General features: G+C 51.0%; 1 long non-coding RNA gene across 16 annotated transcripts in view; it reads right to left on the bottom strand.

The window, feature by feature from the left end:
- Positions 1-26,002, bottom strand: part of LOC136144681 (uncharacterized) — a 421,108-nt gene that overhangs the window by 282,257 nt on the left and 112,849 nt on the right. The window lies entirely within an intron of this gene.

The following is a 26,002-nucleotide window of genomic DNA, read 5'->3' as shown; positions in this document are numbered from 1 at the left end:
CCCAGCTGGGGGGAGGCGGGCACTGACACAGACCCTGTCCTCTCCTTTAAGGGGTAGTGTGGCACCCACTGTCACATTGACAATAGAGTGATCCTTTCCCCTTCCAGACCTCCTTCCTGTCCTACCCCCACAAAAACTCCCAGCATCCTGGAAGCCAGATCATCAAGGAGATGGGGCTCAATGAGCCCACATTCAGGAGAAAGAAGGCTGACAAGTTCCGAAGGGGAATTCGCCCTGGAGTCTAGAAAGCTGGAGCAGCTCAGGACGCTGCTGTCCCAGCTGAGAGAGGAGGCCAGGCGGCTTGGGTGCCCCACCATCAAGTCCCTCTCTCTCTTCTCTGAAACCTTGGACCCAGGTTGCCTCTCTGAGGCCCACCGGTTGTCACACGCCTCCTCCGGATGTGTTAGCATCATGGACCAACCTACAACAGCTCTGCAAGCCCCAGAGAGTTCCTGTTTCCTCCCACTGAGTGCCAGTTTAATCCATCTGAGTCCCAGTTCCCAGCAGGAGAGGGTGAATCCCCCCTCCCTCGGAGAGGCCCCCTTGACTAGCCATGCGCCCAGAAAGATGCCCTCCTCAGCATATCCACGCTGAGCCGTGGGCAGCCTCCCACGCTGCTCTGGCATTTTGACCAGGAAAGCACTTTTTGCCTCATTGTCAAAGTGCACTCGCTTCATTGCCTACAAAAGGCAGCAGCCCGGCTTCCTGGTTGACTGTGGGCTCTTGTCAGGGTGCCTGGGTTGGCATCTTGCTTCTATGCCTGAAAAAGTCCCATGAGAAGCCTGAGCAAGTGACCAGTTCTCTGAGCCTCCGTTTCTCATCCTCGAGGTTTGTTCTTCGTGTGGAGTGAGAATCTTTGCAGAACTCAGCACTTGACCTGGCACGTTACGCATGCTATGAACCTGAGAAACGTCAGTCATTGTTAGTACTGAACTTAAGCCAATGCCTGGGCCCTAACTTCTCAGTCTCCTCCCAATACGAGGGGAAAACAAGGTCTCCTCTCTTCCTATCTCACCACCGTGACTTGCTCAGTGTGGGGGCTCAGGGAATAAGTGAAGCCAAGGCAAGTCATGCGAAAAGCTGAGGTTTGAGTCAAAGCCACTCCTCTCCAGACCTGGCTGTGAATCTTGGGTCTCAGTTTCTTCATCCGTGAAATGGAACGGATTATGACACTTAGCCCACCTCCCCATTATGCTGCCAGGATTAAACGAGAGTTCATGCAAAGGGGCTCTGGAAAACCACAAGTATTAAGGATGTAATTCATGAAATTCATCATAACGGCGTCATTTACAAGCACACTTGGTAAGGGACCCTTTGCTAAGGAATATTCCTCCAGACCTCACTGAGCACCTACCAGGACCCCAGGAGGTCTGGCCACACGTACAACCATCATCCCCACCTTACAGATGTGGAAACTAAAGCTCAGCTAAGGAGGCTGCCCAACACCAACCAGCAAATCTGCGGCTGAAGAGTCGGTTCTGTGTGTTCCCCCCACCCTGTCCTGGAAAAGAACCTGTGGGAACAAGAACATCAGCTCCTACATTAAAAGAACCTCTTTCCAAGGCAGCCAGACTGATTAATGGTTTTAATTAATGTTTTAAACCACACACATGGAGCAGTGTTCTGTGGAAATTAAGGAACTAAAATATCTAACTTTGTCCCCAAGAATCAGCCCAGCCAGAGCAGGGTGGGAGGCGGCCTGGGTGGCCGGGGGCCAGACTGGGCGGGTCACAACCTCAGCACCCAGAGCCAGCAGGCAGGGCAGTCACAGAGAGACAAGCCGGGGGAGAGGAGACCGGCCTGGCCCAGGGTGACAGCGTGTGCGGACCACTTCTCCCAGGGATCCGGCAAGCTCAGCAGAAGAGGGGGCGGGGGGCTGGGGTGGGGGAGAGGCCGGGAGCCTGGGCCCGAAGGGTGAGGGGGCTGCTGCTCTAGGACCCTCCTGCCTGACACGCTGTCCGGAAGACAGACATTCACCTGCACTGTGGCTCATGGAGATGCTCTGCGCTTGAGCCTGAACCAGGGGACCACGGGCTTCCGTGGGGATGCCGACAGTACTTCCCTGATGTCACACGGGATGGAGGAACATCACTGCTGGGTCCAGCGGCAGGGCCCTGATGGATGGGGAGCCTGAGTGCCCGTGCCAAGCAGACCCACTACCCCCCAAGGTCCTGAGGAAGCGAGAGACAGATGGGGGCCCAGACCCCAGCCCCTCGAGGGGGACCTTCCTTGCTCTGCATCACAGCTCCAGACTGTCTACTCTTATCCACCACCTGAGAAAAGGAACCATACCACCATCCCTTCTCCAACGAGAAGGCAAGGGGCACACAGTGTGACATGCAGCGCTGGATAACTAATCAGGAGCTCCGCTGCGAGCAAGGCCACCTTGTCACCAGGCAGCCAGCCCCAGTGCCGCCTGGAAGCTGCCTGGGCAGCGAGGTCACCTGGGCACACTGATGGGAGCCAGGACCAGCCGCCCCACAGGCAGAGCCCTGGCTGCTTGGCAGGAGACAGTAAGCCGGCCATGAAGTGAGCAACTGACCCGGAAACCATCCTTGTAATTTTTCCTGCCGTTCTGAAATCACGCTCAAATCAAAGATGACCGTGAGCTGAGGAGCAGGAAGGCGGGAGCAGGCCTAAAGGTCTAGTAGAGACCAACCGTCCAGGCCCAAAACACAAGGTTTTCCCACCAAAACCAGATGTAAAAGTGCTACGATTCACTGTATGGTGGTTTAGTTACTCAGTTGTGTCCAATTCTTTGTGATCCCATGGGCTGTAGCCGGCAGGCTCATCTGTCCATGAGATTCTCCAGGCAAGAACACTGGAGTGGGTTGCCATTCTCTTCTCCAGGGGGTCTTCCCCACCTAAGGATTGAACCCACGTCTCCTGCATTGCAGGCAGGCTCTTTACCATCTGAGCCACCAGGGTACTACAAAGGAACCACCACCACTCTCCCCAAGAAAAAGAAAGACAGCTGAGTGGCTGCTTTTATTGCCCTGCCCCAGGGCCAGGCTTGGAGGGCCCACATCCTTGCCATCCAGCAGCCATTCAGGAGGGGGGCAGGGTGAGGAGGAAGGCAGCGGCAGCAGGGACCAGTGCAGCCAAGGCTGACTTTTGCTATGTGCCAGGCAGCGCTGTGAGAGTGGTCTGCATCTGGAGTCATCTGATCCCCATAAGAACCCTTCAGGCAAATTCTACTGTTATTCCCCTTCCAGGAGTCATGTATGGACGTGAGAACTGGACCATAAAGAAGGCTGAGGGCTGAAGAAGCGATGCTTTCCAACTGTGGTGCTGGGGAAGAATTTTGAGAGTCCCTTGGACAGCAGGGAGATCAAATCAGTCAATCCTAAAGGACATCAGTCCAGAATACTCATTGGAAGGACTGATGCTGAAGCTCCAATAATTTGGCCACTTGATGGGAAGAGCGGACTCACTGGAAGAGACCCTGATGCTGGGCAAGACTGAGGACAGGAGAAGGGGGCGAAAAAGGATGAGATGGTTGGATGGCATTGTTGACTCAATGGACATGAGTTTTAGCAAACCCTGGGTGATAGTGAAGGACTGGGAAGCCTGGTGTGCTGCAGTCCATGGGTCACAAAGAGTTGGACAGGAGTGAGTGAGCGACTTGAGCAACAAGAACATTCTCCTTCCACACTGTGGGAAAATGAGGCTGGAGGCAGGCTACTGTCCAGGTTTTAATCTGGAGCATGAGTGAGCTGGGAGGAGCTCAGGTTGCATCCATGGGATTTCCACAGGCAGAAGGGAGGCTGGCACTCCAGGCCAAGGAGCAGCCTGTACCGAGTCCATCCTGCCCCTGAAGCCGAGGGACCAGCCCCTCACCACGTGGTTGCAGTCCCAGTGCAGCTGCAAGGGGCCTGAGATCCAGGCTGTCTACCCTGTGTTCTCCCACCAGGGCCGCTCTGCACTATATACACTCGATGCCCAACCCCTGTTTGGAGATGTGGTCACAGAAACACATCTTCCTTTTCAAGGAGTTTCAGCAACAACCAGATGATCTCTGGGGGATCCAGCCAACTGGGGACATCAGTGTCATCAGTGAGGAGACAAAAGGGTCTGGGGACAGGATAGGTAGGGGTCCTAATCGAAAACACTTTTATCCCTTCTGTGTTTTGTCCTGTGAATGACTTATCTCTTCAAAAAGGTTTGCTTGATGTTGTTTTTAATAGACAGGGAGAAAAAGAAATTGACCTAGTTCTGGTGAGAGTCTGCTCTGAGGATCTACCCTTCGGTGCTTGCTTGACAATGCCTTGGCCCCATCCACAGCTGTCACTCACCGCACATCCTCCTGTTTTCAGAGGTGCAGGGACCAGAATGATTAAAGACCCAGAAGGAGCAGCAGCATCCATTATATTTGAGGATGCTGAGATCTGGTCGCCAAGAAACCAGCCCGTAGGTCCCTGGAACTGCAGAGCTACTGTGAGAGCAAGGTGGGAATATCACCTGAACTAATCCCCCCAAGTTCTCTAACTCCAGGGCCAGGAACCAGGCAGAGCCCTCAGCCAGAGGTGACTCTTAGGCTGCCCATTTTACAGCTCAAGAAACAAAGGCACAGGGTGCTTGAAAACCATGCTCAAGACCTCTGCAAGGGGAGAGGCTGGTGGGGAGCACAGAAACAGCTAAGCCCTACACTTCCCCCAGGAAGGAGAGTGAGAACCCACTCTGTCCCTGTCCCAAGAAGAAAGGACCTGAAGCCAGAGATGCCTGGGTTCCCAGGTAAGCTCCCCCCAAATGGTGCAAAGGTGCAGGGGCAGACGGAATTTGAAAGCACTGCCCCATGTGTCAAAGGAAGCAGGTATCTGAGAAAATGCTTTGTAAACTATAAAGTACCGTGCAAATCCTCCCATCAAAACAGAGGGTGTGGTGGCGGCTGGGGGAGGAAGAGCCTTCTGGAGGGTCACCCTTTACTGGGCTGCTTTCCCTGGAGCCCTACAGCATTTTACTTCCTAACTCTCCAACCCAAACTCGCTTTTTCATAGCTGTACTTGCATTCAACTTTCTCTCACCACCCCTCCCACCCCAAAGATGTAAACTTATTAAATCAACCCCAAGGTAAATAGTTTTTGATTCTCCAAACACCCAAAACCTCCCTTCCTGCCACGGTACTTGGGTCTTGTCACCCAGAATATCAAAGCTATCGCTTTCGGTAACTGCCTCTCAGATCACTTGGTGACGACGCGTGCAGATAAAAGCAACCTGCTGTGGGCCAGGCCGTGGAGTGCATCTTGGGGTCCCGTGGGGCAGTGAGTGGACTGGGAAGAAACGACCAAATGCACCGGCCAGTGCCTTACAGGGAGTCAAACACCTTGCCCCTCTCTCCAAGGCCACTAGGTGACCTTGTCAGTTCCTTCCCCACTTGGGGCCTCTTGCAAAGGAAGGGGTTGGACCGCACAACCTCTAGGTTGCTTTCAGATCTAAAATTCACTGATTCCATCTCGCCCTCCTTGCTCAGAGTCTCAACTTCCTGAACTGTAATGACAGCTGATTTACATACAGGAAAAAAAAAAAAAAGCAACTACCCAGGGCTGTAGTTTTTGGTGACTCACAAAGAAGAAAATATATGTTTCCACTCAGATTAAAACAGTGTTCCCTCCGCTCTCCAATTACTCAAAAGTCACTGGGCCAATGGGACCCGTGGGGAAGTTCCAGGCTCCTGGGAGATCAAACGTCAGTGGACGCAAGCCGAGCAGGGAATTTCCCACAGTGGACAGGTACCCCGACAGGTGGGCTGGGTGGAGAGTCCCCTCCCTCCCTGAGAAAAACATCCCTTACCCGTTCACTCTCCATCTCAAAAAGTCATCTCCTAGGGAGCCAGGGAAACACTGGGTCCAACACTGGGCCAGGGCCCACCTTCCAGGAAGTCACACCCCTAGACTGAATGTCACCTCTTCCAGGAAGCCCAGTTGAACCACCACCCACTCCAAACCCCCTAGATTATAAACTCCAAAAGCATGATAATAGTGCCTGGTATATAACAGATGCTCAAAAATTATTGCTAAGATAGTCAATACTTGTTGGATGTGTTAATCATGCTGTATATAAAGTTTGTGTAATTCCAGCCCCCAAAATGCTGAGTGTCAGCGGTGTGCTGGGTCATTGCTGTGGCTGTTGTTCTGTCCATCAGTTGTGTCTGGCTGCTTGTGACCCCATGAACTGTAGCACGCCAGCTCCCCTGTTACTATCTCCCGGAGTTCGCTCAAATTCATATCTATTGAGTTGGTGATGCTATCTAACCATCTCATCTTCTGTCGTCCCCTTCTCCTTTGGCCTTCAATCTTTCCCAGCATCAGGGTCTTTTCTAATGAGCTGGCTCTTCACATCAAGTTGCCAAAGTACTGGAGCTTCAGCTTTAGCCTCAGTCGTTCTAATGAATATTTAGGGTTGATTTCCTTTAGGATTGACTGGTTTGATCTTCTTGCAGTCCAAGGGACTCTCAAGAGTCTTCTCCAGCACCACAGTTCAAAAGCATCAATTCTTCAATACTCAGCCTTCTTTATGGCCCAAATCTCACATCCATACATGACTACTGGAAAAACTATAGCTTTGACTATACGGACCTGCGTCAGCAAAGTGATGTCTCTACTTTTTAATATGCTGTCTAGGTTTGTTATAGCTTTCTTTCCAAGGAGCAAGCGTCTTTTACTTTCATGGCTGCAGTCACCATCCACAGTGATTTTGGAGCCCAGGAAAATAATTCTGTCACTGCTGGGTACAAGGAATAAAATGGTGAACAAAGCAGACATCAATCCATCCAGCCATCACCAAAGCAACTTATGAACATGCTGGCAGATGGCCTCAGCTCTTGGCTCTCTTTGGAGACCATCCTGGTTGAAGACACTGCCTTGCTAAGGTGGCACCCCCTTCCAAGCAAGCCCTCAACGACTGACCAATCCTCATCTCGATTCTGGACAATTCTGAAAGGCCATTCTAGCACCAGGGCTCCTAGGGGGTTGACTGGGGTCTTGGTCAGTCGTTCTCCCTGCTTAACTTCTCCCTCTGCTCCATCTTGATTTCTTCTCCATCAGTTTCATAGTTATTGACCCCAAAGGCACCCCATAGTAAACACCACATCTCAAAGGATGAGAACGTTAGACAGTATCACCAACTCAAAGGACATGAATCTTAGCAAAGTCTGGGAGATAGTGAAGGACAGGGAAGCCTGGCCTGCTGCAGTCCCTGGGGTCATAGAGTAAGACATGATTTAGTGAATGAACAACAAGAACAACCTTAGCATCTGCTTCCCAGGAAACCCAACTACAGCAAGATGGTTCTCATGAATGATGATCAGGTCCTGTGCCACCAGGATGAAGGCTTCAGGACCAGGCAAGTGAACAGACCATCCCTGATGGGGAACAGCTTCCTTAGAGTGCTTACTGACAAGGATGCCAAGACCAGGCTCAGGGCTAAGCCTGATAGAGGAGAGCTGTGAATTAGTAAACATCTGTAGTTGTTTTAATGTGTGATGAGTCCCAGATCCTTAAGGAAGAGACATACTCTTCATCTATGTTCCCTAGCACCTAAAACAGGAAAAGAGCTCTTCTGACTGATTCAATGATGGTGGAATGGATCAGTGGATATATATTGGGTTGAACAAGGCAGTCACACTTAAGCAGTTAGACAACAAATGAAAGATAATGACTAGGAATAGGTTAAATTATATAATCTGTGTAAGCATTTACCATGGTCCTTGAGAAACAGTCACACGATGAAGGTGACAAGCCACTCACAGAGAACTCCCTAGAGAAGGTGACCTGTGATCAATAGCTTTAAAGAAGTGAGAGATTTAAGAAGGCACATGAAACAAGAGAAATGAGCCGCTAACATCAGCCAACTGGGATCTGACTGCTCGTCAGATACCCAGTACATAACCATTCTCTCACCAGGCTGCTGGGACAGCCCGGGACATAAGGTAGGGGAAGCCTTCCATAACCATAGCATCCACCAACATGAATGTGGGCTGTGACTTCCCAGCACCAGGGCGAGTAACACTGATGGAAGGTCCTGCACACTGCAGTTTGGAGACTTACTCCTACAGCCCTAGGAAGCCATCAGGATCATGAAACCGAGGTGTTTGCAACCAAAGCTTCAGAACTGATGCTAGAGCTCTTAAGTCATCCATCCTTCAGGCTGTAGGCAGTTGCTCGGGATATCTAGTAGTTGGGGACCTGGGAGACGCTCCATTCTGAGAAAATAGCCTCTGGGGCAGAATCAACACAGGAGAACCCCAGATGCCAGACTCAGTTCTCCTAGGAAATATACAGATCCTGGGGGTCATCTTCACCCAGGCACCCACCTCACCCAGCGAGAGTCCTCCTTTCTGAGGATGATGCTTGGGGAAACAGATCGAAGTGCCAAGGGAAATGGAATAAATGGGAGCCTGGTGTTTGTGTAAACAAGAGTAAGTGATGAGGACAATGGGGAAGGGATAAAGTTTACTCGGGAAAATTACGAACTGAGTAATGTCACAGAAGCTATCTGTTATGCAGAAAGGTATACTCAAGAAAACACAGATGACTTTGGCCTATGACTCATCACTGAACTGGGAGCTCAAGGTTGGGGCCATCACAGGTGGAAGGCAGAGGAGACATACCTCCAGGGGAATGCTGAGTGTCAGGGTGAAGGTACAGGTCACAGGGAGGCAGTAAAGCTCAAGTTCAGGCAGACGGTCCATCCTGTTCAGTGATTTGGGCTCTACCACTTCCTTCCTGCACAACCTGGGCTAAGAACCCACCTCCCAGGTGGGAGTCATGCTCCAGAGAAGGACAGGAGGTTTCTTTAGAGCACCCTAAGATGCTCTAAGTCTAAACGGAAATTCCAATTCCCAACCAATTATTCAACCTAAGTTGAATACAGGCTCTCCTACCAGTGTAAGCCTTGCTCTTCATTAGGGACAACAAGGCTCTTTAATATCCATCCTGGTGTTTCCCAACTGGCCTCAGCCATCCCAGGGAGGAAGGTTCCAGCTAGGGAGCCAGGAGAGGACGCCAGGCACCAATGACAGACAGGCAGAGCTAAACAGGGCTTGGAGGAGCCTCCCAGCCCCACAGGATGTGGCAAGGTGAAGAAGTAAGAAAATCAGAGAAAGCTATCTAGAAACGCAAACAGCACCACAAATAAAGCGACTTAACAGGAAACAGACTTTACTTCATTTTTTTTTTTAAAGCTAGGAAGCCCAAAAATAGTTGAAAGACTATGTTGCAAAGCTTTCCGAAGACAAATCTTGCCTTGTTCAGAAGACAAATCTAGGGGAATAAGTCTGATGTCTGAAGTCATGAAGACTACAGGGGCAAGTTCAGATTGCAAGCAGAACTCCACAACACACAGGAGGAGCAGGGGGCTTCAGCCCAGCGTTCAAACCCAGAAGCCTGTGTGCTGATCAGCTGTTCACACAAAGGCTCGATTTTGAAGCTCACTCATTTTCAGTAAAGACTGACTTGCAGCTGGCTCAACTTGAAGGCGTTCACATGGAAAGTCATGAATTTGGCTGCATGAGGAGCCAACATCAGCATTCCCCAAGAGAGTTGGTAAACAAGCAGATGAAAAAATAATTGGCCTCATTAAGGATAAAAAAGTGTAAATGTAATGAGAGAACTGTTCTCCAATGATTGAATTATAATTTTTTTCAGCTAATAATACCCAGTGTTGATGAGGCTATGGTGAATCGGCAGGTCCACACATTGATGGGAAGAGTGTCAAAAAACCTTATTTGAGAGTAATTTGGCAGTGTTCATCAAACTCATAAAATGGTGCCTTTTGACTCAATAATCCTTCTGCTGAGCATGTGTCCAAAGGATTTTCCAAGAAGAGAAGAGGTATATGCACAAAGCGTCTCAGAGCACCCTCAAGTATTAGAGCAAACTCCTAGGAACCTTCATTTTTAACAACACAGCACTGGTTTAGAACATGATGAACTTTTAAAAAAATGATCATTAGTAAGGTGCTTGAACAAAATGCTTAGGATATAATGTCAGATTACAGAATATTCCCTACACCTATGTCTATATCAAGGCACTGTATAGGCACCTATGCTTATATCCCAGGTGGCTCATGGTAAAGAATTCACCTGCAATGCAGATGTGGGTTTGATCCCTGGGTTGGGAAGATCCCCTGGAGAAGGAAATGGCAACCTCAGTATTCTTGCCTGGAAAATCCCATGAACAGAAGAGCCTGGCAGGCTGCAGTCCACGGGGTCCCGAAAGAGTCGAACACGACTTAGCGGCTAAACAACAGATTGTTACTATATGGACAGACATATCAGATGTCTGAAAACAATCTGATTGGTTAAGTGGTTAGTGATTTCCTTTTCTAATCCATTTCTGTTCTTTGCAATCATAACATTATCTGTGCAACAAATGACAACAATAATGATGATTTTCACCGGTAAAACCTCACTAATGTATGGAAAAGGAGTGAGCAGAACTCCAGGGCATTAGAAATAGCACTCAAGGTATGAGAAATGATCAAACCCAGAGGCATCTGAAGATCAACACAAAGAAGCTGTGATCTCTAAGCAGAGCATGGAAAATACAGGCAGCCATGGGGCCACGTATCAGCAACGTCACCTTCCAGCCCCCAGAGAGCATCCGGCGGTATCTGATCATCTGAGCTTTCTGAGAGTCAGTCTTCCTCCTCTCCGCCATGCCCACGCACTCAAACAGGAATAGAAACCCCTGGATCTGTGTATATGTAAACATCTACCCTCCTAAAACATAAAACTCTGCTCAGAAACCTAGACATCATTTAAATACTGAATTTCCTCAATGAGGTATTTCTCAAAAAAGCAACCTCGACCAGTTTCTACACGTGGTGCTCAAGGCCACATGGAACTTTCATTTTCTATAGGGTGGGACCCAGATGAGATTTCCATAGTGCAGAACAATCTCAGTGAACAGCTGTCCCCGCCGCTACCAATCCGGGCAGGGGCAGTCAAGTCAGCGGTCAGCACTGTAGTCACAGTTAGACAAGCCCAACTCCAACCCTACCCGTCCTGCACCTTTGGATATGTATTTCACCCTCGTGACCTCAGTTTCTGCATCCATAAAATGGGGATTTTTCCAGAACATTATTCAGACAGGCATGATGAAGACCGAGAGCAGTACACACAGCACAGTGCCTGGTGCTTGCGGGCACTCACTCGATCCTTGCTTTCACCATCAGTCTTATTCTGGAGTCTCCTGTCTAGCAGATTTGTGGGAGGTCTTCATCAACCACACACGCCTATGTGGTGAGGGAGGGCACGCTTGTAAGTGACTCCCTGCAGCTCAACCTGGGCTGACATTCGAATTACCTAGTTGCTTCAAAAAGCACAAATGCCCCAGTTCCTTCCGGCACAATTACATCTGATTCCCTGTGGACAGGGCCCTTGGCACAGCTGTTTTCTAAAGCTGAATCCACCATGCCACTGGCCTGGGTCACATCTAATTTGGGTGGGAGTGACCAGTGATTTCCCTTCCAGATCCCTGAGCCTCAGAAAGCAGGAGGCAGGAGTCTTTCTTCATTGATTCAGGCCATAGTTCAGCAGCTCCTTTCAGAGAATCAAGCACTTTCTGAGTGATGGGCAGATGGCAGGGGTTCCCCCTGCTTTTACTGCCCTCCTGCTCAACCTGGTGATTTCCTGCAAGGCAGTGGGGTGGACCAGCTGAGCGCCCTGCCCCACAGTGACCACTAGGAAGCACCTGACCACTGCAGACAGCGACAGCGACGGGCCGGGAGTGGTTACAAATCCCCCGGCCACCCATGACCTCCTTCCCTACGTCGGCAAGCTCATGGAGCATCCCTGCTGCAGGGACAACAGACAGGCCTCCAGGAGGGGCACTGACTTCAGAGGGGGTGAGCCCAGCATCTCTGGAGGAGGCAGGTGTCTTGTGCAGGGGGACCACACCAGACCCCCCATCTGAGAAATGGGCACAGCCTTCCCCGAAGGGGGCCTGGGAGAGTGCTCCGGGCCAGGCTCTTGATCAATGTGGCAGGAGCTGCGGTTGGTGTGAAATGCCACTGAAGGGAGATACTGCGACCTTTTCTTCCCACATGAAACATGACGTTCCTCCCCCAGCACGCAGGCTTCCAGGCCTTGCAGCCTCCACCTCGGCCCCGGCGGCACAGTAAGAGATGCCGATGAGCCTGCAGGATGGCCCTGGGACCAGAACGCCTTCCCTCCCTCCCTCCCCAGGGCAGGGAGCCACACCAGGGCACGTGGCCTGGCCATGCCTGAAAAAAAGAGTCTGCCACACTCTGACCTGCCCGGAGGTCTCGCTGCTTGGCTGTTCAAAGGCCAGGAAGCTGCTCTTCCATCTCCATTCCTGAAGCAGCCTCAACAGATGCTGTCTGAGCTTCCATCCAAGAGTCTCTGTTTCCATCACACCGATGACTGGCTAAGAACCTCCTGTGCACTTCCCCCCAGTAACGCCCGGAACCCTCAGAGCAGACTTTGGGGGTTGGTGCTATTGTTATTCCCATTTTACAGATGAGGAAGGTGAGGCACAGTGGGGCAGCTACTCTGCCCAAGGTCATGTGACAGAGCTGGATCTTGGAGTCTCAGGGGTTCCAGGAGCCAGGCTCTGTTGTGCGACACCACGGAGGCCTGGCTCCACGGCTGCTCCTCCTCTGAGTCTTCCCTTCGGTCGCCTGCATCACCGGGCTCCTGCTGTCTGCCAGCCAGGGGCGGCGGGCCAGAGACTCTCCACGGGTAAAGATACAATCACCCTCTCAGGAGCTCACCTAATCAGATATTCCTAAATCCCTGATAAACAACCCTAGACAGATCAAGTACCCATGAAAACCTCTCTAAGCCATGAGGACCGGGGCCACCTCCCACAGGGGCTGGGCACAGGGTGAGGGCCACAGAAATGGGCTTCAGGGAGCAGCCTGTGAGGTCCAGACCTGGGTAAGAAAGCCATCTGCTTGCATACATGCTATGACCCCAGTTGACCCTCCTCTGAACCTCCTCTGCAGGGCAGGGCTAATAACAGGACCCCCTTCCAGAGCTGCCGTGAGGAGTCAATGAGAAAGTGTCTGTAGTGTACTCACTGTCAGCCAGGAGACATGTCTGCAAGACCGATGCCAGACTGAGAACCAGAGCCACAGGTGGTCCAACTCAGAGGACTGCTGGGCTTCAAAGCGGGGGCAGGGAGCCCTTGAGAGGTCTCAGAAGGTATCTTGGGAGGGGCCTGCCCCTGAGATGGATTCGGAGGTTTCAGGTAGATCAGGGAAGCCAAGGAGGAAGGCATAAATCAGAAGAGACCCAGAGGATGGAGCCACCACCTGGGTGAAGCAAACGATAGGCTGAGATTTGGAGAGTAGGACAAGGAAGAAGAGCTTTGAGCAGATTTCAAGACAGATCCCATGACACTCTAACTGCCCAACAATAATGAGTGAATGAGTGAGGGAATGCCAAATCTAACAGCAGAGGCACGTAGGAAAGTGCACTCACTAACTTACAACTGCAGACTCTAAATGGGGTCTGGGAAAGCCCTCGCCTGGGGACAGGATGGGATTCCCTTCTGTGCTCGGCTCCTAGAGCTTCTGTACAAAGTGACCACAAAGCAGGTGGCTTAAAACAACAAACTCAATTCTCTCGCGGTTCCGGAGGGCGGAGGCCCAAAATCAAGGTGTCAACAGGGCCATGCTCTCAGAAGGCACTAGAGCAGCATCCTTGCCAGCCTTTTCCAGCTTCTGGTTTGCTAGCAATTCTTGGTGCTCCTTGGCTGGGAGACACAAGGTCTAATCTGCTTCTGTCCTCACATGGCCTTTGTCCCCATGTGTCTGTCTGTCTATCTGTCCTTTTTCTTCAAAAGTACCATGGACTGTACTTAGGGCTCACCCTACTCCAACACGACCTCATCTGAACTCAGTGACATCTGCAAAGACCCTACTTCTGAATAAGGTCACATTCACAGATACTGAGGGTTAGGATTTGAAAATGTCTTTACGGGGTACACATCCCACCCACTCTACCCCTTTACCACTTCCTCCCATTCACATCCTCCCCTGGTCTGCTTTCACTAAAACCATCGCCCGGGTTAGCTGTGACCTCCCAGTGTCTTCAGTTAATGGGGACACGCGGAATCCCTAACACGGAATGAATCCTGACCAAGCAAAGATGCACAGTATGTTTGTAAGACCACCGGGGCCGCATGTATCGGCGTGGCGCTCAGCTCCAGAGCACTGAACTGCTGTATTCACAGCAGCACACGAGCGTTTCCGAAGAGCTAAGTCACTCACGAGACAAAACAGAGAAGAGGGTGAAGGAGTCTTCAGTGAAGACCCCCACCCATTCTGTCCCCAGACCCATTTTCCTCTTCCTAATGGTGTTTTTGAAAGGGGGCCACCCCCACCCCACTGTACAATGGGTCGAGAGTTCTGTGCTCAAGAGACACCCAGATCCAGGACCACAGAGGTCTCTGTACCTGTTGGAAGGAACAGCCGAGCACGGAGCCTGTTCCCTCAGAGGCCAGGTGGGCAGGTATCCCTGGAAAGGTGTATGTGCTCCTGGGCGCCTGCAGGAGGCTCCACCCGGCTCTGAAAGACCCCCAGCTTCTCCCCAGCTGCCATCTGGAGAACCGTGAAATCCGTGGGTCCAATCAGCCAGGCAGTCCTTCCACAAACACTTCTCAAGTCCCACTCTCCAGGCTGGGCAGACATGTGAACAGAGGAGAGCATGGAGGCCAAGGGATGGCAGGCCTGCGAAGCCCCTCTCAAGGAAGCGCCCGAGCATGACCACAGGCATCAGCAAATGTTAGGTGTGGTAAGCCGGGCACACAGACTTCTCTGTCCATAAACGAGGCTGCGTGCGCTCACAGACCTCCCAACCACCCTGCGGAGCGAGTTCAGAAGCCCCGTGTGTCAGCCCCTCTCCTCGCCCAGATGAGTGTGCCTGAGATTGAGTGGGGTCCTGCAGCATGAGGTACTCTTCCGTCTTGTCATTATGGAAGGGGCAGTAGTGACCACGGAAGCTGTCCCTCCTTAGGAGACATCTCAGTGGAAGCAGGGAAAAGCCAGTGTGAACCTTCCCCGAAGTGGCCTTGTTCTCAGACCACGGAGCACGCTTCAGACCCAGCCAGATGCAGCAGCCTGGTGGGGGCTGGGCAGGGCCACATGCGGACCCTGCAGTTTGGTCCAGAACACATACCTGATGGTGAGCATCCCTCTTTGTCGGGACGGACCCCACCTGAGTCTCTCCCTTTCACTCACAGAGTGTTTCCAGCCTACTTTGTGCCCCTGGGGCTCGGGAGATGGGGGGAGAGGGGAGGAGACAGAGACCCAGGCTTCATGGACTAATGCCTAGGTCCTCTCCTCTCCGACCCCTCCTCCAAGCCCAGCGGATGCTGAACTCCCTGCCTCTCGATTCATGACCAGTTCACTCCTAATCTTCCACTGGGGGCCTCAGATCCGGTTTTCCACTGGAGGAAAGGCCCTGCCCTCCTTGTGACCTCTTCCTCCATCACAGTGGGTGGATGCCCATCCTGAAAGTCACACAACCTACAATCAGCCAGGGTGATGTCCCAGGAGCCTCCAGAAAAAAACACTCATTACCCGAGGGGCTGTCAGGCAGTTCACCCTCCAGTGAACCTTCCAGGGCAGCATCATCAGCCTACCGATGCGGGGTGGGGGGGGTGGAGGTCCCTTCTAGAGGGTAAGGGGGTCTGGGACTCAGCTGGCTCAGGTGACTGCACGCCTGCCATGGCTTAGGGAACCATATGATAGAGGGAAAGGAGTCTGAGCACATCTGAGGGACAGGAAAAACACTCTGATGTCCCCACAAGCAGGGTTTACCTGCTATGAAGGTAGAAGAAACAGAGTCAAATTCAACAGACAAAGGGTTTCCACAGAAGTCCTTCCTACACCCCACTATGGCCTGAAGTTGACTTTCACATCCCACCAGAACAAGAACTCAGAGCTCAGAAAGGAGCAATAAGCAGGTACTGCCCAAGCTCTACCTGCAAGCGCTCAGAATTGCCAGCCAGCCCTTAACCAGCTGGAAGACAGAGCGGACAGCGGAGTGATAATGCGGCCACAAGCCAAGGAATGCCTGCAGCCACTGGAAGAGACAGAGATGCTTCCCTAGAGCCTTTGGAGAGTGCACAACCTTCCCAACACCTTGATTTCAAAGTACTGATCTCCAGAAGTATGAGAATACATTTCTATGCTTTTAGACCATTGAGTTTATAGTCATTTGGGCAGCCACAGAAAATTTATATGGGACCTTTTGCCTCCAGCATAGGAAGGAAGCAGATATGACTCGGGACAGAGGTCTGAAGCAAAAGGGGGTCAAGAGCATCCTGCGAACCTCCATCATCTGATTCCAGAACCGTCGGTGCCTTGGGTGGTCAGCAGCTGTACCGGGAGCTGAGAATGAGGCAGAAGAGGTATGACCACTCCTGGATGAACTAACTGCTGCCCTCCGCTCTGACCTCGGGAAGCAGGCCCACAGCAGGGACAAGGCCCCCGAGTCTGGAAGGATAACCGGAGAAAAGGGCTCCTGGCAGGTACTGCTGTCCTTGGACCTGGTGTAAGCACACCTTCCTCCACCCCTCTTCCTCACCCTGACTGCAGTCCTGCAGCCCAGCTGGTCCCGCCCCACGGTCCCCTCCACCTGGGCTCTCCTTCCCTGACTCTGGCCGGGTTTCCCCTCCACTGGCCAAGAACTCCCTGATGGTGGAGATGCCTCCACTCCCCTGTCCCCAGCCCTCGATGAGCATTGGTGGATGAATCAATAATCCCAGAACTGGAAAGAAACCCTGAAGACATATTTAATCTACCTGCTCACTCCACATACATGCACACCAAGGGCCTGTGAAGTGGAGAGATTGGGCAGCACGGGGTCCCAGGACACCCAGGCTCCAGGTCTTGCTGCCTCTGCTTCTGGCCAACCAGACTTCTTGTAGCATCAGCCTCCTGCTCAACAGATCGCTCCCTGAAGTGTTCTGAGTACTAAGAAGGTCTGGCACATAGTAGGTGCGTGGAATGTATCTGTTGAATAAGCAGTCATTAAATGAACACAGAACTGGGCAGAAGCGGGGAAAGGGTATGAAAAACTGGCCTTAATATTGGAAATGCTGCTCAAAACACGGGGACAGATTTCTGAGTGGGAAAATAAAAATAAAAACTAAGCGTGCTAATTCCCTCTGGGTTCGTACTTCTGGGAACTGCTGTGCCACGCTTTCCTCCGAGAAGGCAGGAAAGGGTGAGAGGAGGACTGAACGCTGTCCAATAACAACTAATGAAAATCACTGCCTTCACTTATTCACCACGCAGCCACCATGTCTCACTAGGGCCCAAGACCGAGAGAGACCCGAGGGGCCTGAAGACTGCAAATCCCCAGCTGCTGGCAAAGAATGCACAGCTGGAGGAAAGAGCAGACAGTTACCAAAGGGAAAGTGAATGATAGAGGGGAGTCTGGGGCCCCAGGACAAGAGAAGGGGCAGCCCGGGGCAGGGGGAGGAGAAGGCTGCCTAGAGGTGGTGACGGATCTCCGAACTTGAAAGACACCTCCATGAAGAAGATGGAGCCTCCAGGCCAGGTGAGATCCCGATTTCAAAAGAGACAGATAGGAACAAGGACTTGGGTCAGACCTAGATCCCACAGGGTGAAGGTCCACACTCTCCCCCGACTCCCCCAGTGGGGATCTGATGCCAGTCACCCAGCTGTAAGTTTCAGCTTCCTCTGCAGAAGTGGGAACACTAAAACTCCTAGAATATAGGGGAAAAACGTCCAACTGGAGCAGAGGAGATGCAGGTCTGAGTCCCTGGGCTTCGCTGGTGCTCGGTGGTGAACAGTCCACCTGTGATGCAGGAGACACAGCTTTGATCCCTGAGTTGGGAAGATCCCTTGGAGAAGCAAATGGCAACCCGCTCCAATATTCTTGCCTGGGCAATACATTGGATAGAGGAGCCTGGCAGGCTACCACCCATGGGGTTACCAAGAGTCAGACAGGACTGAAGAGACAGAGCACCCAACAGAAGTCCAAGCCCCTCAGAGAGCCTTTGATCCTCAGCCCTCATATCGACAGAGAAAGATCAGAGCAGAACTGGATGAGCTTCAATGATGCAGCAGAAGTTTAAAAAAAAAAAAATCAACAAGTTAAAGACACCTGTCTCAAAGGACTGGGTTAAGGATGAAGAAGGAAAGTGTTAAAAATCCATCAAGCTAGAAAGCAGTGTAACGCGGGGTATGTGGGGAGGGACAACCTCCTAAAGGCATGGCAGGTGCTACACTCGGAGTCCCCTGGCCATACAACCAAACTGTAAGATGCAGAGCTGCTATGATCATACCCATTTCACTAGAACGTGAGGTTATACTCCTAGTCACCACCAAAGCCAGGAGACAGGCCCAGGCAGAGGGACCCTGGAGCTCCATCACTCCCTCCTGCAGACTAGACAAGAAAGCTCAAGAGAAACATGGCAGGCAAATTGCTTTTCTGTTTTGCAAAACACTCCTTCATGCTATTCAATGGTTTGGGGAAAGAGAAATGTATGCTGGGGGAGGGGCCCAAGGCTCCCCCCAGGTGGCACCACCAAGGTGGCAGGTCTTGTCTCAGGAGCTTTCAATGCAACTGCTGGGAAGAACCTAGCCTTGGCTGGTGCCCTGGGCCCTGGGCAGGGGTCTCACCAGCCCTCAGCAGCTCGCCCACTGCTGCACTGGGGGGCCTCCCAGATCCACCAGCTCATCTCATACACCCCCACCCCCTGCCACACACACACACCAGCATGTCCCACCGCAGCGTGTAGCATCAAATTCATGCAGGTGCTTGAGCCAGACAGGTGGCAACACACTTAATTCTGCCTCCCGTAAACCCCCGAGCTCATCACACGCCACCTTCAGGGGATTTTGTCTCTCTTGGGCCTTTCCCAACCACTCCCGTCTCAACAGGGCATGCCCCCATCAGCACTCACTGCTACTTTGAGACCCTGCTCTGATCCCGTCTTACTGATCAGTCAGGGTAATGAGCTTTCTGAAATGCCAGCTTCATCCTCTTACGCCAGCACTTAAACCTCAGGTAGCCATCTCCTCTCCACTGCCCTCGGCACAAAGGCAAGATGAACTTTCCTTTCCAGGATCGGGTCTCTGCTTGCCAAATCCCTCTTCTCTCCCCTCTAACCTGAAGAGCTCCCGCCTGCCTCCCCCCGAGCCACCTCCTTGCTTTTCTGACCACTCCGGGTCCACACTGTGAGACAGTCTGTGTGCTTAGGGCAACCAAGAGCCCCAGCACTGCCCCCCAACCTTCTGATGTGACTGTCTGATTTCTTAACTAAAGCCACGCTGCCAGGTTTAGAGGAGAAGGGATACACATATATGTATGGCTAAGCACCTTCGCTGTTTGCCTGAAACCATCACAACGCTGTTAATCGGCTATACGTCAATATAAAATAAACAGTTTAAATAAACAAACAAAACTCCCCTGCCAGGAGAACCAAAGTTCCCTAGAGGAAAAGAGAGGGTCCTACATATTTCCATATTCCGAGAAAGCAGCACACCCGGGGCCTGTAGTATACGCTCAACTAAACTGTTGCCTAATGAGAAGCATGGGCTTCTCTGGTGGCTCAGAGGTTAAAGCGTCTGCCTGCAATGCAGGAGATCTGGGTTTGATCCCTGGGTGGGGAAGATCCCCTGGAGAAGGAAATGGCAACCCACTCCAGTAATCTTGCCTGGAGAATCCCATGGAGAGAGGAGACAGGCAGGCTACAGTCCACAAGGTCACAAAGAGTCAGACATGACTGAGCAATTTCAGTTTAATGAGAAGCATTGAGCATTCTGAGGAGTCCCAGGATTTGAAACAATGACATCTCCATCAGGATTTAAAAAAAAAAAAAACAGAAGCATTATCTATGCCTCAGTTTTTGCATTTGTAAAGTGGAGACAGATTCCAGAAGTCGGTGGGCAGGAAGGAAGTACCTCAAAGCAAACCCTGCAGACGCCTCCCTTGATAAGAGTTCTCTCTGCCTATCATGAGCTTGCTGATTTCCCTATCGGGGTGCATCCATCCACAAGGCTCACGGGTGACAAGCTCTGCCACATAGATCCCACCTCCTGCCAACCGAACTTCAAAAGCATCCTTATCTGGAGGACCGACCACAAGGAAGGTCCATTCCTAACTTCTCTCCGTAATCCTTTTATTCTGGGCCTGCCAGGCACACCCACTCAGCCTTATCTGCCAAGTCCCCAAACTGTTGTCCTTCCAGGAAGGGTGTCTCTTATCTACAGACCTCCAGAAGGCGAGAGACCAGGGAGGCAAATGGTAGGGAGCTGCGCCGAGGCCCGATCCTGGTTCCTGCTGCAGGCTGCCTCTCCAGCTTGTGACCTGGATCAGCCCATCTCTCGGGGGCTCGTGATCTCCCGTTTTCTCCTTTGGATAAGGAATGGGGTGCGACCAAGGCCCCTCCCACTTGGCAACTGCAATAATCATCATCATTTCAGGGGGCCAAGCTGGACAGGTGGAACTGACATCATGACTGCCTCTGTCAATTCCTCCCGTCAGAAGAGAACTGTTTGGCAGAAAGAAATCAGGGATTTTCCCAGGAATTCTGTTATCCTGGGTTGCTGCAGATGACAGCATCCCTGCGTGCAGAAATGTCCAAACAAGAACCATCTGCTGCATCTGGGAAAGACCAGGGCAAGTAAAGACGCGCCAGAGAAAGCCTCCATTTAGGGACAATTACATGAATGCCAACTCCCAGAAACTGAGTTCAACCCAGTAAGAATTCCTCTGGGGCTTCTGTCTCCTGGTCTTTGGGTGGCGAGGAAGGGCTGGTAGAGAAGCAGGAACACAGGCTCCTGAGGGGCCCGCTGACCTGGGTCCTAACCCCCTCCTGCCATTTCCCACCTGACTTGTTCTCAGATGCTGAGCAATACAAGGGAGAATATCTGTAATGTCCTCAAGCAGCACCCGGCATAGAATCCATGTTGGCTTCCTGCCTCCTCTCCTCAAGGAGGAAGAGCTCCTTTGAGTGCAGAAACGGAGTCTTACACCTTCTGCAGCTTCAGAATCTAGCAATATTTGGAAGACGGCAGTCGCTTAATGTGTATGTGTGTGTTCAGTCCTGTCTGACTCTTTGCAACCCCATGGACGGTAGCCCACCAGGCTCCTCTGTCCATGGGATTTTGCAAGGAAGAATACTGGAGTGGGTGACCATTTCCTACACCAGGGATCGAATCCCCATCTCCAGCATCTCCTCCACTGGCAGGTAGATTCTTTTTACCACTGCACCACCCATTGCTTAATACACGCTCAGTTAAAAACATGAACAAGATGAAAACACAGACAGGAAGTCACCTGAGGAATGGTGTCAAATGCACTCCTTGGCTGAGTGCTCAGCAGACACCCCCGCCCCTTCCTGTCCTTCCTCTTGTACAGACTCAGCGGCGCCCCCGCCCCACTCCACTGAACGCTTGGTCTTCAGAGCCACTGCAGGGTGGCAGCAAGAGTATGAGGACTCAAGCCAATGGCTGGGCTCCGTTCTTGATCCTGCCAAGGACAAGCTGTGTGATCGGGGACAACTTTCTGAGCCTCAATGGGCCCATTTCAATAGGGCCAGCTTCATAGAAGGTTATGGGGGCCCCATGAGTCAATACACGCAAAATGCTCAGAACTGGGCCTGGCACACACGGTACCCATGCTGGGGGCTACATAATTATCATGCTTACTGCTGTTACACAGTGAGGCGGCAGGCAGGCATAGTTTGAGAGTTGCTGAGTGATAGAAGGCACACATCTCCTAAGTCTAGATCTCAGAGGTCAAGACACACTTCCACTTTGAACCTGGATCCTAAATCCTTGGTTCAAATCCTGCCTTTCCCCCCTAAAGCCTCTGGGATATTATTTTTCCCCCTCTGGACCTCAGTTTTCTCATCTGGAAAACAGATCTATAAACCTTCTCTGCCTTCCCCAAAGGGAGGATCAAACAGAACAGAAAGTATAAAGCTTTCTAAGGTGGGTACCGAAGGTGTTAAGTAACTATATTTACTTAAATGAATGAATTACAACCTCACCCATGTTTAGATCACTCAGCCAACCAACCACTCTGTCCGTTCCTGCTTGATTCCTTGCCCATCACCCCCCTCCCCAATCCGAGTCATCCCCATTTGTCCCTGCACCCTTTCTTTTAGGTGCAGCCTGCTTTGATCACTCAGTTGAACTTTTGATGCCAGGGAATTGGAAACCGCAGCCAAGATGTGAGAACAGGCTGAGCCCACGGATTACACCGTTGCTCCCACCTCCTGGCCTTACCGGACGGGACAAGAAGCCGCAGGGAAGCTGGGAATGACACTCCTCACCCTCTGTCCCCGTCCTGCAGGAAACGCTCTCTGCCTGTGAACCACACTGGTCATCATAGCAGATCACAGCACAACCCACGCTGCCACCCCCGGAACAAGATGAGCTCTGGCCCAGCTGCACGTTGCAGCACCAGCAATGAGGCCAGGCTGCCTCGGGCCGATTCCTCCTGCTGTGTAAAAGCTGTGTGGCCTTCAACAAATGAGTTGGCCTCTCTGAGTCTCTGTCCCCTTTAGCTATAAAATGGGGATGCTAAATAGCACCTTCCTCTGAGGGCTTCTGTGAAAACTGGCCCATTTCTGGACAGGGCTGGCATCCAGGAAGGTGGCCGCCCTGTGGCCACGGTTGATGAGCTACACAAACGCTTAGAGCAAAAGGTGGTAAAATGTGGAAGACAAAGAGCATGGGGGTTTGCTCCCCTCGGGGCGTCCTCGCCCAGGCTCTGGAAGGGGAGCTGTGCTGGGTTCTGGAGAGAAGCAGCTGAGACGCTGGGCAGAGCAGAAGGGAGGAAGGAAGCCTGGAAGAGAAGGCGGATTGCCAGGCCTGTGCGGTAGGCGCCATTCCCAACGTTACCCCCACCGCATAAATACGACAGCAAATGGTTATCCCTATCTTCTAGACGCAGCTCAGGGAGGCTGGACACCTGGCCCGAAGCACCCAGAAGACTGCGGATGGGAACTGAGCTTGAGGCAGGCTCCCCCTGTCAGGGAGGGGGAAGGCTGCAAATGCTCTTTGAAAAGCATTGAGGGGGAGGGAGGTGGAGAGCAGAGGTTGATTCAGGATGGAGGAGACACATGTATACCTATGGCTGATTCACACTGACATATGGCAAAAACAACCACAGTACTATAAAGTAATTATCTTTCAATTAAAATAAATAAATTAATTAAAAAAAAAAAAAACACACACAGCACCATGCAAGAGAATTGCCTGATGGTCTAGACACACTTTCCCTGCCAGGACCCAGGTTGAATCCCTAGTTAGGTAACTAAGATCCCACAAGCCTCAAGGTACGACCAGAAAAAAAAAAAAAAAAGACACAAGCAACCAGGCCAGTATTGCTGGCTAATTTCTACAGAAAGAAAAAAATAATAATGACAGTGATAATGATAATACCAACAGTACCCATCATAAAAGTGAAGTCTATGAAATGAAAGTTCTTTTAAGAAAGTCAAAACTATTTTTTTTCATTGAAGTATAGTTGATTTATAAGTTGTTTTGTTAGTTTCAAGATCCAGCAAAGTGATTCAGTTATATATGTAGATATGTATATATATATTTCAGATTCTTTTCCATTCTAGATTATTACAAGATGTTGAATATAGTTCCTTGTGCTCCACAGCAAATTCTGTTGCTTATTTATCTTGTATATATGGTAGGATGCACCTGTTAATCTCAAGTTCCACATCTTTCTCTTCCCCTACACCTTTTCCTCTTCAGTAGCCATAAGTTTGTTTTCCTTGTCTGTGGGTCTGTTTCTCTCTTATAAGTAAATTCAGTTGTATTTGTTTTGTAGATTCCATATATAAGTGATATCATATAATATTTATCTTTCTCTGCCAGTCTTACTTAGTATGATCATTTCTAGGTTCATCCTTGAAGCTGCAAATGGCAGTATTTCACTCCTTTTGATAGCTGAGTAGTATTTCATTGCATATATATACCACATCTTCTTAAACCAATCATCATGGGCACTTGGACTGTCTCCATGTCTTGGTTGTTATAAATAGCACTGCTATGAACACTGGAAGGCAAGTACCTTTTTGGCTTAGAATTGAAATGACTATTCTTTAAAAAAAAAAAAAAAAAAATCAGATACACAACGAGGAGCCTCTACAGAAAGAGGTGGGTTCTAGCTTAGGTTTAAAGCAGACTGTGTCTTCATTCTTTTGCAGAGACACATAGGACTTCACGACAACAAAGCTACACTGAAGGGCCGTGTCTTCCCTCTCGCAGAGAAGATGGCAAAGACGTGGCTGGGCTTTCCCCTGCCATAGCTCCCTGCCTGTCCCCACACAGTCTGGAAAGACAAAGCAGGCTCTATCCAGAGCAAACACGGTGGGCTGCGGCTCCGGCCACACCGGCCAAGAAACAGTCTTTGATGGCGCTAGACAGGGGAGCGGTGGCTCATCTGCGGCCAGGCTCCCACCCCAGCCCCACCAGCCTGGCTCAGCATGGTCCTCCCTGGGGCACAAGTCCTAGCGCCCAGCCTGGAGCAGCTGAGTGCTGGGGCCAAAGCCGGGGCTCTGCCCACTTCAACATGAGCCCCAGACATCCTTCTCATATTCCATTCTAACTACACTGCAATTGCTGACTCACTTGTCTACCCCGGAAGCTCCTCTAAGCCACCGTCCCAGGCAACCTCTGTCAAGAGGTGGTCGAGTGCTCCAGAGTGTCTGTAAATTCACAGCTCTGGAGCCCAACTACCTAGGTTCAAATCCAGCTCTCACAGTAACTAAGGTGGTGCCTTGGGCAAGTTATTAAGCCTCTGTAAGCTTGGACCTTCCTCTGCAAAACAGTAACTATGACTAATACAGCCTCGTGCACAATTCCCAGATTTAAGATGCTCTCAAGATTCACATTCGATCGTTTAAGTTTTGAACAATGAGCTAACATGAGGCAACTTACTGATTTTATTTTTTTCACTTAATAATTCACTTAATATGAAAATGAATATGTTTAACTATAGCACACTTAGCTTGGTTGATGGCATGGCCCCAGATACACAATATATCAGATACCATAGACTGGGGGTTTTGCACAATAGAAATTAACTTCTTCATAGTCCTGGAGGTTAGAAGCCCAAGATCAAGGTGTGGGTGGGGCTGGATTCTCCTGAGGTCTCTCTCCTCAGCTTTTAGATGGCCACCTCCTCACTGTGTTTTCCCACGGTCGTTCCTGTGTGTGCACGCCACTGGTATCTCTCTGCGTGTCCACGTTTTCTCATAAGGACACAGACGGATTGGATCAGGGCCCACCCTAATGGCCTCATTTTAACTTTGCTGTTGCTGTTTGGTCACTAAGCCATGTCTAACTCTGTGATGCCATGGTCTGCAGCACACCAGGCTCCCCTGTCCTTCACTATTTCCTATTGCGTCAGTGATACTATCTAACCATCTTAGCCCCTAATTACTTCTTTAAATGCCCTAACTTCAAAGACAGTCACATTCTGGGTTATTGGGGTATGGGGCTTCCACAGATAATGGTGGTAGGACACAGTTCAGCCCATAGACCATAGTATGATACATGCCTGAGGTGCTCTTCTCAAATCTCAAACCATCACAGATTCAGACAGACTGTCCACCCCACATGATGTGAGTGAAAGATGGAGAACTCTGAGAACTCCATCTGAGGGGTTGTGCTCCAGGAGGTACCCTGGTCCAGGCCATGCAGGCCACGCTGCCCCCTGGGGAGGCCTCTGTGCAGGACACAACACCCGTACAAGTGGCTGCACGCTGAGTCTAAGTCACAAGGAACACACCACAACTAGATACGAGCTCATCAAAAAAACATCTCTATGGGCATTGCCAGGCCTCTCTTGCCTCTAATAATGATTCTTTAAGAATATTCTGAGACCAAAAGGAAGGCCAAGAGTGACAAAGGGTCAGTTTGACCTCCCTGGCAAGACTTCTCTTGGTTCCTTGCCAAAGTAAGGACAAAAGCCCGTGATTCTGCTTCCATATTTGCACAAGTTTGTGGCCTCTTTGCCAGTAACTAA

Source organism: Muntiacus reevesi, chromosome 12, assembly GCF_963930625.1.
Source record: "Muntiacus reevesi chromosome 12, mMunRee1.1, whole genome shotgun sequence".
NCBI classification, from domain to species: domain Eukaryota; kingdom Metazoa; phylum Chordata; class Mammalia; order Artiodactyla; family Cervidae; genus Muntiacus; species Muntiacus reevesi.
Note: the sequence above shows the minus strand (reverse complement) of the source record. Positions and strands in the feature narration are given on the sequence as shown.